Source organism: Biomphalaria glabrata, chromosome 3 (genome assembly GCF_947242115.1).
Source record: "Biomphalaria glabrata chromosome 3, xgBioGlab47.1, whole genome shotgun sequence".
NCBI lineage: Eukaryota > Metazoa > Mollusca > Gastropoda > Planorbidae > Biomphalaria > Biomphalaria glabrata.
The window spans coordinates 31055132-31074773 of NC_074713.1; the positions used below are offsets into that span (position 1 = coordinate 31055132).

Here is a 19642-nt window from a genome sequence, read left to right on the forward strand (position 1 = left end):
AAAGCAGATGTAATCTTTGGCATCTCCATTACCGATCGCTTGTAGACCATGACGCTCAGGTTAGAGCAGTGATGGGCAAACTATGGCCCTCTAGCCAACTACAGCCCGCAGAAAGGTTTAATCCGGCCCGCCAAATGTTCATTCATAATCATCATACATAAAAGGCTCCTGTCTTCTCATTTTCACGTTAAGGCAATGTTGTACCTGGGCCGCGGTGGCTGAGTGGTTAAGCGCTTGGCTTCCGAATCTGGGGTCCTGGTTTTCGAATCTTAGTGAAGGCTGGGTACGCGCAGAAAGGTTTAATCCGGCCTGCCACATGTTTTATAATAATAATTAAAAGTAACAATTTCACTCACAATGTAAATATTGAACTTTTTAATACGAGTAATTAGATGTCATTGAATAATACTGCGAAGTTTTACTTTTATGATTGACTACTTGTTGCGTCTGCTGGTTGAAACTCTAAGGATGTCTAATGGAATAGATGAGCTAATTCCGAATGTCATTGAAATACCTTTTTAAAACTTTTAAAAAGAAGTCAATGTGTCTTATTTGCATTGTTATTTTCCTACAAGGCATCGTGACATACCTAGTAATGTTACCTTTAAACTATAGCCCTCAACGTGGTAAGAAAAAAATGTAAATAATATTTTCTTCAAATTTTCAAGAGTTTCTAACTCAGGTGTCAACGGGCCCGTTGAGGAACGGCGTGTGGATATAATATGGTTGATGGGGCTCTCTTCCATCCCCGCCAGTGCTATGGATTATGTCCTTAGACACTTCAATGAGGTTCTATTTTGCTTCTCTATTGGCCCATTGCCAGACAAGCAGTGACGTAGCTAGGGCGGAGGAGGTGGCAAATTAGTAAATCCCCCGGGACCCCACTTTAGGGGGGCCCCCAAATGAGTGTTCGAAATTGTTTTTTACATTAAATATTAAATATTGTGTAAAAGGCAGGGGCCCACAAAGAGATCAAGCCCTCAAATAATGGAAAATCCCTAGCAACGTTATTAAAAATAAGGTGCATTCACAACTCAAATAGTAAAAATGTATATAATTTTATAAAAATCTGTTGTGTCACTCCCCTCCCAAGTAAAAAATAATCTCCCCTTAAAAAAAATTTTTTTACAATTTTTTTTTATGTTGAAAAATAAAACTGTACGTTAATTAATTGAGTAGCCCGAAAATGGTTTTCGATTCTATTCTAAACTGTCGTGTTTTTTTTTTTTTTACATTTTATCAAAAGTGATTACATACATTTAAAATGTAAAATTACTGATTTGAGAAACATTGAGTTGAACATTTTTATTAGAGATTATTTAAGAGCTCCTTATGGAAAGGGTTTCACTAGTGTTTCTCAGCTGCTTCCGAAAAGGCAAATCAAGCACTACACGGGTTTTACGTCCTGCAAAACAACAAAGGATGTTTGATCAATTTTATAGATTTAAAAACGTTTGAAAGTGTCCATCGGCATCACTCTGGAAAATAGCAAGAGAATAAGGCATCTAGTAACAATTTGTCCGGATTCAGCGACATGTCTAAAGGTAATCAAGTGCGTCTGTAAATAAAGGTAGGATGTATAGCCTAGATTCTAGATCTATGAATGACGATTAAAATCCACTTACTCAATACAATCATTGTCCCAACGGCCACTTACGCTTCGAGACGTGGAAGGCTGAAAAGAGGCTGAGCAGTGATGGCTGAGTAGGATCCTACGAATAACATACTGAGATAATGTAACCAATACAGACATTTTTTCCCGCACAGACATTCGCCGTGTAAGGAAAGAGGCGACTGAACGTCGATTGACATTTGTGAGACAAACACATTAGACAAGACGAAACAGACTTAACATGAAAGCCGAAAAGAGGAACTCAAAAACATGGCCGTCCACGTTTAATCATGGCGTAACACCTTTTAGAAGGAAAGTGGCTGTAAAAGTCGCCTAAGACTGATTTCTGTGGAGAGAACCCTATGCGTCGAATGGCGCGCGAGGGGCTTATGTCTATGTGTTTCGCAACATTTAAAAAAAAATTGTTACGTTCGCCACTCAGCTGATCAGATAGGATGTTTGAGGAAGCGCCTTAAGCTCACTCAGAGTTGTCAGGGGATCAGTCCCGGCGCCAACCGTCTTTCTACATTTCTGAGCTTCAGAAACTCTTTCTCCTGGCGTCTACAACGTATTATTATTTTTCTCATAATAAGAAGATTACTAGTCAAATATAATTAAATTAAGGTTTGGTTCATGCATTTTTCCAACTTGGGTATCTCCCCCTAGTGGGAGTCATCCGGTGCGGCTCACACACCCCTAGTGACGCCACTGGTCTATAATAGTATAGATATACTGATTTAAGTTAGCAATTTAAACAGATATACTTTGGCTCAAGTTACAGGAAATAATTTTTGTCTTCCAGTCTATATATTTTATGTCTATGAAAGTGAAGACGGTCGAAAAAAATAAAAACAATCAAAGAAATCAAATAGGGTTTGTTGGACTAGTCCGTTTCGTTTCTTTGATTAAAAAGTATTGGGCCGGAAGTCGCTTTTTTCCTTATATATCTTTGTATTTTTCAGTTCTCTTTTTAAATTAAACTGACATTATTATGCTATAATTTTAAGTGTAACTGATAGAGAAAAAAAATTCTGCACACAAAGACGGGTAGTTGGGATCAAACCCGATAGAGGTTAAAGAAAGAATAGACCTGAAACAAGCGCCTGAAACTACACATTTACAGTACTTTATTTGATGAGTATTTTACCCAAGATCTGTGTTGTTTTTTTAGGACTAGCTTATTTCATGTACCCGGCATTTTCCGATACACAATTTCATACACAAAATAATTGTTGAAAAAAATTGTAGTGATTTTAAACTTTAAATGATTACTTAAAAAGGTGTTACTCTTATCAATTTTGAATATTATTTTGTTATGAATGTCACTGTTTATTTTGTGTCTGTTCTAGTTTCTTAAATTTTTCTTAAGTAAAGGGGTCGTTTTTCTCCTAATGGGTATACCTGATTTCTCCAAGCAGCCTTTGTAAAATATTGGTCCTAAATAATGCTATGTTTATAAACGAAAAATCGCATGGCTGCATTATGATGAATGTACGTGTTAGTTCAATATATTTTATATTACTAGGTAACTATAAATAACCGCATAAATAGACGTAAGTTTAATTTTTTTTCTGTTAGATAAAGTCATATGGCAAATTTTTGTTTATATCCTAATTCTAAAAAGGAATAATAATAGAATTATAAAGTAAAAATAGTCACTACGTTTTTCTTTTAATAGTTTTGAAAGTCTAACTGATAAGATTACACAGAGAGTTTGTGTTTTTGCAGATGTACAAAAGCTTCACTATGAGTCAGTCCATCTCTTCTAATTGTTTAGAAATGAGTGTAAAAATGTAGGCTTCGATATTTTTAGCCTGAATTTAAGAAGTTACAAACTTCAAACAACTCTTCCATAAAACTTTGTATTTAAAAAATAAATTTATCCAATGCTCGAAATCCTGCTTGTATACTTAGGCCCTATTTAAATCGATCCGGTATCAATGTATTAAGTAGCAATAACCCCGCAAAAAAAAATTAATGAAAGAAGATTGAGATATACATATACTTTTGTGACGGTACGCACCGGTTTATATAGCCTTCGTAACTTCTTCTATAGAGAAATGACTTTTGTAATTTCTTTTACTGAAAATTGGGCTATTTGCGTCTGACATATATATAATTTTTATGTTCAGCAACAAACCCTATTGAAATTTCTTTTTTTTTCCGAGAATACGTAATATCTCAATGAAGTGCGTACCTCTTTGCGTGAAGAATGTTGCAGTATGAAATCTAAAGTCTGTGGCTTTAGATCCTTTATAACAACTTCACCTACATCTTCGTGTATTCTATGTCTGGAATTAAAAAAGAAATTAAAGAAATGTAACAGAATACTATAACTTTTTTTTTTCGTGGATAAGAAAAATACTGTTGCAACTCTAGGGTAGGCACTCAACGAAAAGGCAGGCTTCTCAACACAGTTTAACAGGAAATAAATAGTTGTGTTTATTCACTAGGGCAAACACAACTTCCTTCAGCTTCCTAGGAGTCTTACTATTAAGTATACCAGTCCTTTGTTACTTAACCCGAATGTGGACCAACGACAGCCTTCCCCGCTTCGATCCCGGTCCTTACTACAACCTTCAGGCAGCACAAAAGTTGGCCTCTTAGTTTCCCAAACATTCAGACTCTTCACAGTTCCTGATGCACTGTTGTTCTCTCCATTCTAGTGTCTTCCTGTTTACGTTCAACAGTGCGCTAGTGCGCATCTCAAGCACTGGTGCAAGGCAGGGTTACAACACTACCCCCACCTTAGTCTTTTCGTCCCGAAAAGAAACGTGTTCACGGTAGGTCAGTGTAGGTGGAGGTCGGTCAGTGGGAATCAAAGATTGCATGGATCGTGCTCCCGACAAATCAATCCACACTGCTCTCTGCAGGTCACGCTTTCTCCTTCTGCTCCAATTGATCTGCCTTTGGTTAAGGGGACGTCGTTTTCGTTGTCTGGCCTTTCTCTTAGTCACCCCCGACCACTGGCGGATCCAGGGGGGGGGGGCGGTAGGGGCGATCGCCCCCCCCCACCCCACTCGGCCGACCGGGGGGGGGGGCGGACGAATTTTAGTATAGAATTCACACAATTTGTATATGAATTCATTACTTATGTTAATAATATATACTAATTATTTATATTTCAACCTATTTTTAGATTATTTCGCCCCCACCTCTAGTATGTTGGCCGATTTGGTGGGGTCGGGAGGGGGCGATGGTATCAATCCCGCCCCCGCCCCCCCCCATAAACTTTCGAGTGGGGGGGGCGGTCCAATTTCTTTGTAGAAATCACAGCTTGCTAACAGAATCAATTAAATATCTATGTGATTAAAACTTGTTATTGATATTTTAACCGATCTTTGTATTATGTCGTTCCCTGTTTGCCAATTAATCTCTACTACCCTTCCCACCTAAACCTTTTGAGGGGGGTGGCGGTCCTACTTTAATGGAGAAATCATAGTTTGTGAACAAAATTAGTTGAATTAATATATAGATTTATATTATGTCGCTCGCCTTCTTGTATCTTGGCCGTTTCGGTGAGGTTGGGGGAGGGGGAAATTGCATGTACTGCCCTTCCCACTCTAGCCCTCTGAGTGGGGGGGGGCGGTCCTATTTTTTATGGAGAATCATAGTTTGTGAACAAAATTAGTTGAATATCTATATAATATAAACTACATATTGATATGTGAACTCATTGTATATTATGTCGTACCACACTCTAATCTCAAATTTTATCATTAGTAAAATTTAAATGAAAAAGGGTTGTACCAGGTGGGAGGGGCGATTCATGCAATCGCCTTTCCCCCATCGGACAAACCAATACTTTTTCTTTTTGTATTACAGTTAGGAAATTACAAAACAAAAACATCTGTCACTAATATAATTTATATATACTATAAATTAAATTCTTATATCGAGTCGCCACACCCCTATTCTTTAATGCCAAATGCAATCTTTAGCAGAAATTATTAAAGGAGCGAGGATTAATCGTTTTCACTCTACCGCCCCTCCCATTTCCAGTTTATGTAATTTCACATGAATTTATCATAACTATTTTAAGAAAGACTTTGCATACAAAAAATTAGAATTCAAACGCAATTTTTCAGTATAAGAGTCACGATTGAAATGAGTTCTAAACCCAAATCATTTTTTCATAGTCGCCTTTTTCTAACCTTTACTCAATCTGATATTTTTCTAGTTAAATAAATTTGGGACTATAACTCACAATTTCTACTTTGATTTTATTGAATATTATTTATCGAATAATTTTTTTTCGGCGGAGATCCTCAAAGCCAAAATCTAAATATGTGGGGTATCTTATCTTTTCAAGGAACAAATCGGATTTTTTGCAATGTATTAAGGGCCTATAAATTCATATTAGGATATTTTTCAAGTACAACATTATTCAAAAGGTCCTTTTTTAATAGTATGAATAATGAGTTTTAGGTCAGGAGAATACGTTTCTTCTGTGAAGTATGCAACAAAACTTTTTTGGCGGCGGGGCTTCGCCCCGAACTCCATTGATGAATAATGAGCTGTAGATGTCAGGAGAATGCGTTACTGCAATGAAGAATGCAACAAAACGCTTTTGGCTGCGGGCCAGTGCGCCCGAACTCCATTGATGAATAATGAGTTGTAGATGTCAGGAGAATGCGTTATTGCAATGAATAATGCAAGAAAACACTTTTGGCGTCGGGGCTTCGCCCCGAACTCCATTGATAAATAATGAGTTGTAGATGTCAGGAGAATGCGTTACTGCAATGAAGAATGCAACAAAACGCTTTTGGCTGCGGGCCAGTGCGCCCGAACTCCATTGATGAATAATGACCTGTAAATGTCAGGAGAATACTTTTCTGCAGTGAAAAAAGCAAGAAAACGCTTTTGGCATCGGGGCTTCGCCCCGAACTTCATTGATGAATAATGAGTTGTAGATGTCAGGAGAATGCGTTATTGCAATGAATAATGCAAGAAAACACTTTTGGCGTCGGGGCTTCGCCCCGAACTCCATTGATAAATAGTGAGTTGTAGATGTCAGAAGAATGCGTTTCTACAGTGAAGAATGCAAGAAAACGCTTTTGGCGGCGGGGCTTCGCCCCGAACTCCACTGATGAATAATGAGGTGTAAATGTCAGGAGAATACTTTTCTGCAGTGAAAAAAGCAAGAAAACGCTTTTGTCGTCGGGGCTTCGCCCCGAACCCCACTTGAAAACCTTATAGCGATGCCCCAGTTGTTTTGTTTTTCTCCAAAGGTTGAGAAATGCTGCTTTTTAAAAATTCTCATTATATATATATATATATATATATATATATTCGCACGTTTATGCATAGGGTTAGGGTTTACTGGGCATTAGGGTTAGGGTTTGGAAAAAAATCGCCCCCACCCCCACTCAAAAGTTCTGGATCCGCCAGTGCCCCCGACGGCAGCTTCATGGCAAGAAGCGAGGCAGTGGATGTCATGGCGTAGGTCATCAAGACCATTTGTCTTACACGTTGCTCCAGCAGGCTTTCTCGATGCGCCGTAGACCCCCAGGAGGCCAGGTTGTCAAACACGGAATAATCTTTAATCTTGTCTGAAAGACATATCTGTGGGGCACGTTTGCAACGTCCTGTGTCCATCTGCTGCACCACCATCAGCGCTTCTCTTGCTGATACTGGTATCAAGACAAATACTTAGTTGGCAAGTCTTCCGGTGCTCGCACTCTCCCTTCGAGGCGGTCCCGTCAGCACAGTTCTTGTTAAACGTCTGAGTGTAGGCAGGAATCACGATAACATGATCAGATCTATGCTCAGCGCTTTCACAAAAAATGCTAGGATTCTTGTCGTAGGAGCCAAGCTTGCACGGCTCGCTATTACAGTCATAGACAGAGCTTCCATCAACGGTGTCTCCGTTGAGTAGCGGATTGTTTATACCTGTCGATAGCCATCTGGTCGTCGGTCTTGCTCATCACGGTATCAAACGTTTCATCAGTCTCGTTCAGCGAGGTACTGATACCTATCCGTTTAATCATAGTACAGATCTGCTCGTTGACCTCTTTCAGCTTCGTAACCAACAGTACCTGGAACGAGTTCATCTGATCTATCACGGCACTCATGAGCTCTTTGATATCTGGTTCAGCTTCGAACAGATACGAGTTCTGTTCTTCAACTTCGTCCAGCAAGGCTTGTCGAAGGCGTTCTCTCATCTGTTCACTGGAACAGAAGATCCTCAGCTCCCTGGCTCGGAGCTCCTCTTTTAACTGTTTGTAGCTCAGCTCGTCTTGCTTCCTCAGCGTTGTCATTCTTTCCTTTCGTTGAGCTGCCTAAATCCCACCTCTGACACCAATTGTTGCAACTCTAGGGTAGGCACTCAACGAAAAGGCAGGCTACTCAACACAGTTTAACAGGAAATAAATAGTTGTGTTTATTCACTAGGGCAAACACATAACTTCCTTCAGCCTACTCAGAGTCTTACTACTAAGTATACCAGTCCTTTGTTACTTAACCCGAATGTGGACCAACGACAGCCTTCCCCGCTTCGCTCCTGGTCCCTACTACAACCTTCAGGCAGCACAAAAGTTGGCCTCTTAGTTTCCCAAACATTCAGACTCTTCACAGTTCCTGATGCACTGTTCTTCTCTCCATTCTAGTGTCTTCCTGTTTACGTTCAACAGTGCGCTAGTGCGCATCTCAAGCACTGGTGCAAGGCACGGTTACAACAATACGTTTGAGTTTGTATACGGTGCATCTGTAAATAAAGGTAGGATGTAAGCGAAGTAAAGTCTAGATTTATGACTGACGAACTAAAAAAAAAAAGCTTAACTACGAATAGTTGTGTTGAACAAAGGACTGAGAAGAATAGTCGTTTGTATAGAGATTGTATGTAGCAGGGAAGAGAAAAGTGATACTACAATTCATGGGCCAAAAAGCGTGTGTATGTGAGGGATGAGCACTTTAAAGCGGGCCTTTCCTATTAAATGCACTGACAGAGACTATGTGTTAGCAGTGGCGTAGCATCAATGGTGGAAAGTGGCTCAATTAATCCGGGAACACTACTACTAGGGGGCCCACCACCATTTGGGCCCCACAGCCTGTGGCGTAGCAACCATGCCGTCTAATGTTTTGTTGCACTTGGGCCAATGAGTCATGATTTATTGGGGCCCACAGGCCTTGTGGAGATACAAAAGTGAACAAGGAAAAAAAAAACTTAAAAAAAAAAAGCAAAGAAATATTTTTACCAATTGTTTTTGTAAAGCGCTTTTTTATGCTTTCTCAATACGCTATGATTCTATCACTTACTGGACCAGTTGGGAAAATATGATGGGGAGAGAAAAATCTCGGGGTGAATTTTACCGTAAATGTTTTTGAAAGCATTTATAAAAAAGTAAAAAAAACAAAGTTATAAGAAAAGTAATTGTATCAATTAGTTTGGTTTAGTCATGTAATTGAATTTTTTTTTTATAGATCTAGACCAACAAGAATAAATCTGTGCGATTAGTAATATTTTACAACGATTATATCAACTCACTCGTTTTCAAAATTTAGTAATAAGGCAATACCATTGTGCGGATTTTAAACTGAATGGGCTATTAACCACTAAACTATATACTCACGCAAATACAAAGAAATACAAAATACAGAAAGCTTGTGTTTTTTTCCTGAATAGCGGTCCAAAGTTTGCGATTCTGTCAAAAACCGTTCTTACTGAGCATCTGAGGTAAATGAAACCTGTGTACGAAATTTTATGCGGATACGTGCAACAGTTAAAGAGATTTCATGATCAATGAATCAAGTCATGAACCAGTGTATGAGTGGTATTTTAGCTTATATAAAGTAGATAATAAATAATAATAATGGGATTGTCTTCGATTCCGAAGATTAAGGATGATTGCAGTGTTTCATAGGAATACTAAAGCCACTGGCGGATCCAGGGGGTGGCTGCGGTAGGGGCAATCCCCCCCCTCACTTGTCCGACCCCTCCCCACCGTAGTATAGAAATCACACAATTTGTATACGAATTTATTAGTTATGTTAATAATATATACTAATTATTTATGTTTCAAACTATTTTTAGATTATTTCGCCCCCCCCCCCTTTTTGTAGTATGTTGGCCGATTTGTTGGGTTGGGAAGGTGGCGATGGCATCAATCCCTACCCCCCCCTAAACTTTGGAGTGGGGGTGGCGGTCCAATTTATTTGTAGAAATCACAGCTTATTAACAGAATTATTAAATATCTATATGATTAAAACTTTTTATTGATATTTGGGGGGGGGGGGGCGAATACATCTACTGAACAAAATTAGTTGAATTACTATATTGCTTTTATATTATGTCGCTACACTTCTGGTATCTTAGCCGATTCAGTGAGGTGGAGGGGGGGGCGATTGCTTCTACTGCCCTCCCCACTCTAGCCCTCTGAGTGGGAGGGGCGGTCCTATTATTTTGGAGAAATCATAGTTTGCAAACAAAATTAGTTGAATATCTATATAATATAAGCTTCATATTGATGTTTTAACCCATTTGTATATTATATATATATATGAATGGGGTATCTAGGAGGGGTAGCACCTCTAGTGGACAGGCAGTCGTACCCTCTTTTTGAGGGTAGCTTGTCTCACTCTTGGTCCCCACTCGGTACCCAACTCTCACCTGTGGCTCCCAGAAGCTGTAGCATGCGCAGAGGCCACACCCCGGAAACGGCTTTGACTGGCCGGCTAAACCAGGTAGAGGGTATCTGACGTGTCCATGGCACTCAGTACACTGGGGTTCTGTCAAACCTAGCATGTGAAGTCTGGACTTGGCGGCCTGTGCGTAACGTCACAAAACTAGACTAATCGGACAGAAAGGCAAGTACCAGCACAGTGCTGTGGAGCACTCAAGAGCAGGACAAGACACACAGAAAGTCTCTGGTCATCCACTGCACCCAAACTTGTCCCCGGACGTTTTGACCAAATCTTGCTTCCGGAAAAGGATGGGCTTTAGGGCGAGAGAGTGAGGTCGACGTGTTGCGCGAATCCTCCTCACTTTAATCCAAATAACAGTTCAAGTCACTTGTCATCCCCCCCCCCAAACACAACCAAACCAAAGTCCTGTGGTGACAGGCAAGCAGTGAAGCGGTAGGTGTGGGCACACTGGAAGCCGTAGCTGCAACCCTGCACACAGGCGGCTCAGGCCATATGGTCGTTCACCACTGACACAGAGCAGCAGTGGAGTCCGGCAGCCCCCTGAGTGGCTGAGCAGCCCTATTTAGGAATGCACTGCTCACCTTCATAGCATGTGGACAGGGCTAGAAAAGGTGCCCCAAAAATTGCCTGCTCAAAACTACCCTAACCAGCCTACCGAAGTTGGCGGGGACCCTACTGAAGCGGTCGAAATTCAAAGAAAAAGACGAGGATAGTTCCTCTTACCATAGGCGCATGGAATGTGCGCACACTACTTGACAACGACACATCTGATAGACCACAAAGACAAACTGCACTAGTAGCCAGGTAGCTCCACAGATACAACATAGACATAGCAGCACTAAGCGAGACTCGGCTTGCAGATGAAGGTGAACTCTGAAAAAAGAGGATCTGGAAATACTTTCTTCTGGAGCGGAAGAAGCACTGACGTACGACGTGAATCTGGAGTCGGCTTTGCCATAAAAACATCATTAGTATCTAAACTGGTCGCGCCTCCCAAAATTAGTGACAGGCTCATGACCCTAAAGCTGCCTTTACAAAACGGAAAGAAACATATTTCCATTGTTAGCTGTTACGCACCCACCATGACCAACCCAGATGATGTCATGGCAAAGTTCTACGAAGAACTAAACTCCACCTTACTTGATATTCCAAAAACAGAAAAGCTACTCATTCTCGGTGACTTCAACGCAAGAATCGGCTCTGACCATCTCATCTGGAAAGGAGTCTTAGGCAAATTCGGGATAGGTCAATACAACAGCAACGGATTATTACTCCTCCAGACCTGTGCTGAACACAAGCTGCTCATATCGAACACAATATTCAGTCTTCCAATGAGAAAGCGAACTTCCTGGATGCATCCCGCTCAAGACACTGGCACCTCATAGATTACGTCATCACCAGACAATCTGACCGTCAGGACATTCATGTCACCAAATCTTGCTGTGGTGCAGATTGTGGAACAGACCACCGCCTCATCATCACAAAACTAAACATTCGTATTCAACCAAAGAGACGTCCGCAAAAATCTAAACCCCTAAAAAGGCTAAACACCGCCGCTTAGCAGATGACAAAACTGAAAAGTCGCTTGCAGATGCGATAGAAAACTGCCTCATCAGTCTTCTAACTGAATCAAATGTAGATAAAAGCTGGGAATGCTTCAAAGAAGCTATCCATAGCACAGCATTAAGCATACTCGGTCCTATGGAGAGAAAGTATCAGGACTGCTTGGATGAAAACAGTACTGAGATCAGAAAACTATTAGACGAAAAGCACAAGCTCCATAAATTGTATCTGTACAACCCAAACTCCCAGTCCACTAAAGATGAATTCATTAACATCCGCAAAAATGTGCAAAAACAGTTACGCCAAATGCAAGATACCTGGCTTAGCAAGAAAGTGGAAACAATACAGGAATTTGCTGACAAGCACGGCATGAAGAACTTCTACCATGCCATAAACGAAATCTATGGACCCACAAAGTCATGCTCATCCCCTCTATTAAATGCTGATGGGACAATCCTATTGACAGATAGGGAAGAAATCCTAAAACGCTGGGCAGAGCACTTCGAAAAGGTACACCTTCCATCATAAATGAAGCAGCCATAGACAGGCTACAGCAAGTACTAATAAATGAAAAAATGGATGACCCCCCTACGCTAAAGGAAACAGATCTTGCCATTCAACAGTTCGCAAGCGTAAAAGCCCCAGGAGCTGACTCCATTCCCACAGAGGTCTACAAAAAGGTGGATTAGCCCTGATTGAAAGACTTCATAAACTCTTCTTAATTATGTGGGAAAAAGAGTCAATACCACAAAACTTTAAAGATGCCACAATTGTTAATTTATACAAGCGAAAAGGAAACCGCCAGATCTGCGACAACCACAGAGGAATATCTTTTCTCTCTATTGCTGGGAAAATCCTTGCACGCATCCTACTAAATCGGCTCATACAACACATAGAACATGGTCTACTACCAGAAAGCAAGTGCGGCTTAAGAAAAGAGCGTGGAACCATTGACATGATCTTTGCAGCAAGGCAGCTCCAGGAAAAATGCCAGGAACAAAATGCTGACCTGTTCTCAATATATGTTGACCTAACAAAGGCATTAGACACTGTTAGCAGAAAAGGACTCTGGAAGATTATGTCAAAGTATGGCTGTCCACGAAAATTCATAACCATGGTGAGACTATTTCATGATGGCATGAAGGCTCGTGTCCAAGAAAGTGGAGAACCATCAGAGCCCTTCGAAGTATCAAACGGGGTAAAACAAGACTGTGTCCTAGCACCTACACTGTTCAGTATCATGTTCTCTGCTATGCTGACAGATGCATTCACAAATAGAGAAAACAACGGGATAAATATATCATACAGATTTGATGGTGGCCTATTCAACCCGAGGCGGCTTAGAGCAAAATCAAAAACAAATTCAGCAGTAATCAGAGACTTGCTTTTTGCTGACAACAATGCCCTAAATGCCTGCTCTGAAAATTATCTGCAGAGCATCGTCAGTGACTTCTCAAGAGCATGCTCAGACTTTGGCCTTACCATAAATACAAACAACACTGAAGTCTTATATTTACTTGCTCCTGGGAAAGCCTACTCGGATCTAAGCATCACTATAAATGGACAGGATATAAACGCAGTGGACAAATTCATATATCTTGGCAGCACACTCTCCAGAAACGGAAAATCGACCTGCGTATCGCCAAGGCCAGTACATCCTATGAGAGACTGTCTAAAAATGTCTGAAACAGACGTGATATCACCACAAATACAAAGCTATGGGAATATAGAGCCGTCATCCTCCCTACATTGCTCTATGCCTCAGAAACATGGACAGTGTACAGTAAACATGCAAAGAAACTGAACCACTTCCACATGACATATCTGAGAAAAATAATAAATGTCAAATGGCAAGACAAAATACCAGATACTGAAGTCCTTCGAAGAGCGTGTCTGCAAAGCATCCACACAATCCTGATGCAGTCCCAGCTGCGATGGGCAGGTCACGTCTACAGAATGGAAGACCACCGCATCCCTAAACGACTCTTGTATGGCCAACTAAGCGAAGGAAAGCGCTCGCAAGGTGGTCAAAGAAAGCGCTTCAGGGACACCCTCAAAGCTTCTCTGAAGGCGTTCAGCATAGACCCTGGCACCTGGGAGACAGAGGCACATGACAGAGCATCATGGCGTCGCGCTGTGAAAACTGGCGCACAGGTTGCTAAGGAAAAAAGAACAACGCTGGCAGAAGAAAAACGCCAGAGAAGAAAAGCAAGGCAAACGACACTAGTTCCAGCTGGAATAACCTGCCCAGTGTGCGGCCGAACATTCCGGGCTCACATAGGAGGCATAAAACCCCAGTGCAAAGCCCTCAGCCTCCTGGATGACAAAGTGGTCATCAGTCTGCCTTCATTGATAATCACTCTGTCTCCTTATCTCTAAAATCATTACGTCCTAGACCAGTCCATTTGCCGTGGATTGCGACGGGTAAGGGGGGATAAAGAGATCCTGATGTTTGAAGTGGTGGCTAGTGAGGATAAACCACCACAACACCATACTTTGGCTCCAAGTTCCCCTAGACCTGAGGCTCAGATGGCCCGCTCTGGGTCAACCGTCTGGTCATGCCGAGCTACCAGCATAGGTCTTCGACCTATACTGGAGGGCGGTGGCTGGAGGGTCAATCAGGGAGCTGCTGTATCGGACACATGTCCGTTGCAGCAGCTGACTGAGTATAGCACCTGTGTATCCCTGGTGGGCTCATTCTGGACTTCTGAATGGCCCGTCCCCTTGTTGGACTCGATGGCGGGTGGGGAGCACAGGTGCCGAATTACTACTTACGTACATGGACAAAAAAACACACACAAAACTACTTGCCCCAGACCTATGTCTGGGCAAGAAACGTCGAATTGATGATAAAAAAGGGGAAAAGCCTGACAAAGTTGAGCCCTTTTATATCTATAAGGAGAGTGGGAGAGCCCAAGAGTGTGTCTAAGCTACACAAGTCGATGGAACTTCTTGTAGTGGTGGATAGCAAGATACACTCTGATGGGCTTTTAAGATGCAGAAGACTCTGTGATTTCTAAGTGGAAGTCATGCCACACAAGAGTCTGAACAGCAGCAGAGGTGTAATCAGCTCTAGGGACCTACTAGAATGTTCCGAGAAGGAAATAGTGGAGGGCATTGAAGGAGTCACCCATTCCCGGCGCGTTACCAGGCGCAGGGATGGTGAGGAGGTCAAAACCGCCACTATTATCCTCACATTCGGAACTAGGACACCGCCAGAGTATGTGAAGGCAGGATACCTACGAGTTCCAGTGAGGCCCTACATACCTAACCCCATGAGGTGCTTCAAGTGCCAGGAATATGGACACGGCGCGGCAGTCTGCAAGAGGAACACTGTGTGTGCCAGATGTGCTGGAGAGGGTCATGAGGACAAGGGCTGCACAGCCCAGTTCAAGTGCCCAAACTGTCAAGCTGGCCACTCAGCCTACTCCAAGGACTGCCCTGTGTGGAAACAGGAGGTTGCCTTGCAGGAGTACAAGGCAAGAAATGGATGTACCTTCAGCCAGGCGAAATAGGCTGTATTGGCCCTACCCAAGGTCCAATTCGGCTTGACAAAGACCTACGCCCAGGATGTTGCTAAGATAGGAAGATCCATAGCCACACAAACGGACACAACTGACCCCACCACCCCCTCCTCCTCCTCCAACTCAGAAGAAAACACCGCCAAAGACACACCTCTGAAGAAACAAGAAAGACCTGTTGTCATGCTAAAGAACAGGTTCTCTGTGCTCGCTGATGAGAGCATGGAGACTGAGCAGCATGTCAAAACCAATACTCCGGGAGAACCTGGAGACATCATGTCTGACACAGGTTCTCCTCAGAGAACCCAGCCAGTCACCCCAACCTCTACCGAATTAGAGGTTGACCAATTCCCTAAGGGGATAAATCAAAGCGGAGAGGATACCCGAAGTGAAAGAGGAGGAAATAACCTCCGCTCTAACCAGAGGGATCTCCCCTCTCCAGAGAGAAAGACTTCCCCCAAAAGGGGGTTGTCCTCCTCTCCATCCAAACCCAAGAATAAAAATACCAAGGTCACTGGAATAAAGGGAAACCCCTCCGGGGGCAAGGCCAAATAGCTCCAAGTAGGTCATTTAGAATAAGCCATGGATTCCAGAATTGTACAGTGGAATTGTAGAGGCCTCAATGCCAATTATGAGGAAGTGCAGCTACTGATGGACTCTGAGACTCCTGTAGCTGTCTGCTTACAGGAAACATTTCTGAAAGATAGCATCAGTTTCCGAAGCTACAGTGCTTACAACAAGAATGTTGAGGATGCAGAGAGAGCATCAGGTGGAGTCACACTACAGGCCGTAGCAGCTAGGATAACCCTTCACAAGGTTATCACTTGCTGTAGCCTGTATCTAACACAAGGCTCTCCATTAAACCCAACAGACATGGAGGACCTATTGATACAACCACCCCGGCCTTATTTAATCCTTGGGGATTTCAATGCCCATAACACCATGGGTGGATCCAACAATACCGACTCAAGAGGTCGTATGCTGGAGGATATCTTCCTCCAACATGATTTATGCATACTTAATGATGCATCACCGACCTACTTGCACACAGGGACTGGATCACTCACATGCATTGACCTCACCGTATGCGTCCCCGAACTTCTGGACGACTTTAAATGGTCAGTTAGCAATGATCTACGGGGAAGTGATCACTTTCCAATCATCATTACTAACAATCTCCCTTCATTAGGACGACCTCAGCGGTGGAAACTGAATAAGGCCGATTGGGAACAATTCCAAAAAAGATGCTCCGAGGATATCACAGAAAATATCCTCGATGAACAGAACCCAGCTGATACCTTTGCCAGCAAGCTACTAAGTATAGCCAGGAAAGTTGTACCCCTAACCTCTGGAAATCCAAAACGGCCTAGCAAACCATGGTTTGATACAGCTTGCAAAAGTGCTATTGGCGATAGGAAAAAACGACTGGCTGCATTTATAAAGAATCCTTCCCAGCAAAACCTAAAGCTATTCAGGATAGCTAGAGCAAAGGCTAGACAAACCATACGGTCAGCCAAAAGGAATTCCTGGAGAATTTTGTCGGCAGTCTGGATGCCAAAACTTCTGCTAGAGCGGTTTGGAAGGCAGTAAGGCGAATCAAAGGGAAAGAATCAAATGCAATAGGGCATTTGAAAAACCAAGGACGAACTGTCACGTCCCCCAGAGAAATAGCTGACTGCCTTGCATCCTCAATAGCAGCAGAAAAATCATCCACTGCACACTACACGCCAGAGTTCCAAAAAGTCAAAAGCCACAGTTATACCGATACCTAAACCGGGAAGAGACGGCTCTGACCCAGCTAACTGTCGACCAATAGCACCAACAAGCTGCATCTGCAAAACCATGGAAAGAATGATTAACAGTAGGCTGGTCTGGTACCTGGAGAGGAATAAAGTGATCTCCAATTACCAGTGTGGATTCCGGCAGGGGCGGACAACAACTGACCACCTGGTAAGGCTGGAAGCTTATATTAGAAATGTATTACTCAGAAGAGAACATCTAGTAGCTGTATTCTTCGATATAGAAAAGGCTTATGGCACAACCTGGAAACATGGCATTCTACGTGATATGGAGCTTATGGGGCTTAAGGGACACCTCCCACGTTTTGTGGGGGAATTCCTGAAAGATCGAAAATTTCAGGTTCGAGTGGGCAACTCCGCTTCTGACACTCATGACCAGGAAATGGGTGTACCCCAGGGCAGCATTCTGTCAGTCACCCTATTCAACATTAAAATAAACAGCATCATAAATGCGCTGTCCCCTGGCATAGAGTGCTCTTTGTATGTTGATGACTTTGTCATTTTCACTTATGGGAAAAACATGAACACCTTATAAAGAAAATTACATTTATGTTTAAACAAAATTCAGGGTTGGGCAAACGATAATGGTTATAAATTTTCTGACTCCAAAACAGTTAGTATGCATTTTTGTAATCTAAGGGGACTCCACCCAGACCCTGAACTATTTATACACAAAAAGAAGATCTCTGTCGTGAAAACTACAAAATTTTTAGGCCTCACCTTAGATTCCAAATTTAATTTTCTCCCCCACATTAAGGAACTTAAGAAGAAATGCCAAAAGTCATTAAACATACTTAGAGTACTCAGCCATACGGACTGGTGAGCTGACAGAGATACCTTGCTGCTGCTTTATCCAACCCCAAGAGCCCTGCTTTCGACTCCATATTTAACCCCACAGAGGTAGAATTATACAATCGAAGACCTAACGTCATACAGCCGTTGGGCCTTCGAATGAGAGAACCCATCCAAAATTTAATCCCACCCATTGACCAAATCTCTAAAATAGAAACCCCACCGAATCCTCCTTGGCTAATGAATAAACCCAAATTAAATGTATCCCTCCTTAATTTCAAAAAACAAAATACAGACCCAAGCATACTAAAGTCCACTTTAGGGAACTGCAGGAGAGCTACGGAGATTGTGGCACCATCTACACAGACGGATCCTAATGGATGGAAAGGTCGCGTGTGCCTGCTCCTTTCGGAACAAAACAATCTCCCGTAGACTTCTCGATGGCTGCTCCATCTTTACGGCCGAATTGCATGCAATATCGCTTGCACTTATGGCCGTTAAACCATCAGAAAGAGCCTGAAGCATTTGGACCAAATAACAGCCGACCATAGGGATGTCACCTTCATCAGGGTCCCCTCCCATGTTGGCATTGAGGGAAACGAAGCCGCAGACAGAGAAGCAAAGAGAGCCCTAAATCAAGCTGTGTCAGGAACCCAAATTCCCTGCTCGGACCTGAGACAAAGTATTGCCTCTGCCACCTATCGAGAGTGGCAGAACCGATGGGAGGCTGAGACTCACAATAAACTCAGGCAGATTGTGGCGGATGTCAGGTGGCGGCCCACATCTAAGGGTCTGACAAGGCGTGGTAGCGCGACCATGTCCAGACTTAGGATTGGCCACACCTACATCACGCACTCTTTTGTGCTGAAGAGAGATGAGCCCCCACTTTGTGAGTACTTTGACTCTCGCCTCACCGTGGAAGATATCCTCGTTGATTGCCCCAGATACCAGGATGTCAGGGAGAAATATTTTTAGAGCCACTAACTGAAAAATACAATTTATAATGTCGACCCTGGGAAGGTACTTGGCTTTATCCGGGAAGTGGGATTGTCTACGAAGATCTGATTTATGAATTTGTGAACATGTACTATTTACATTAGATTTTTACCAAATTATTAAATTTTTACTACCTTTACTATTTTAACTGTGAATAGATCTTGATTTTAATGATATGACTGTATAGAATTTGATTTGGCCCTTGTTGTTTAGAGAGAGAGTAGTCCTTAAGGGACTACTCTGCAGGCACGATATGGCCTAAACTGTGCCGACGTGCCTAAAATAAAAATCAAATCAAATCAATCTGATGTTCCCTGGCTTGCAGAACATATCTTCTGTGGCAGATCGAAAGCTAATGTTATAGTCACTAGCTAAATAGCTAGGTTCCATAAGGCTACTTATAAAGGCCTTAATTCAAAGAATGAAATCAAAGGCATTGAAGGCTGAGTGTGTTTGCAAAAGAAAAGCTTTAATTATGCTTAAATTATTGATTCCTTGCGCCCTCCTTTAAAATATCTGTTTTATAAAACAACTTCAAGCATCCAAACAACTTCTATTCAGCAGACTCAATAGCCCAGCTTTTATATTAAGGATGGCTGCCTGGTCGTGCGGTTTGCGCGCTGGACTATCGTTCAGATTTATCTATGGTCCAGGGTTCAAACCCTGCCCGCTCCCATCCCCCGTCGTCCTGCGGGAGGTTTGGACTAGGAAATAAT

At 42.4% G+C, this 19642-nt stretch overlaps 1 protein-coding gene and 1 long non-coding RNA gene across 11 annotated transcripts in view; one reads left to right on the forward strand and one right to left on the reverse strand.

The window, feature by feature from the left end:
* LOC106057102 (uncharacterized) overlaps nucleotides 1-19642 on the forward strand; it is a 133559-nt gene that overhangs the window by 77855 nt on the left and 36062 nt on the right. The window lies entirely within an intron of this gene.
* On the reverse strand, nucleotides 1291-4977 carry LOC106057101 (uncharacterized). Its single transcript, XR_008777053.1, has 3 exons — nucleotides 4135-4977; nucleotides 3810-3903; nucleotides 1291-1405 (listed from the first exon to the last, which is right to left on the reverse strand). It is a non-coding gene; the product is annotated as an uncharacterized LOC106057101 (long non-coding RNA).